The sequence below is a fragment of the Oratosquilla oratoria genome, chromosome 35, assembly GCF_046742065.1.
Source record: "Oratosquilla oratoria isolate Oo_2021 chromosome 35, ASM4674206v1, whole genome shotgun sequence".
Classification (NCBI taxonomy): Eukaryota; Metazoa; Arthropoda; class Malacostraca; order Stomatopoda; family Squillidae; genus Oratosquilla; species Oratosquilla oratoria.
In genome coordinates, this window is record NC_134811.1 from 27184915 (window position 1) to 27185245 (window position 331).

Consider the following 331-nt stretch of genomic DNA (forward strand, 5'->3'; position numbering starts at 1 on the left):
GCTTTTTAACTTCATTGTAATGATTGTATCTTAGCCATGTGTGGTGTCTGCTACCTAACCAATTTTGTGTTGGTAGCGTTCTAGCACGGGGTGACGACCTGAACGTAGATAAATCAAAATTATTCTTATGTGTGTAGAGAAAGGTTTTTCTTTAGATTCGGTATAGGATGTGATTGATGTAGAATTGAAACGGTTGACCTTGAGAGTAGGGTTTCTTTCGTGATCTATTTATGTATATATTGTATGAGATATTGTGGAGGCTGGTCATAGGTATGCAAGTAAAGTATCGCAGGTACTGATCTTTTAAAATTTTGGCATTGGTTTGATCTCT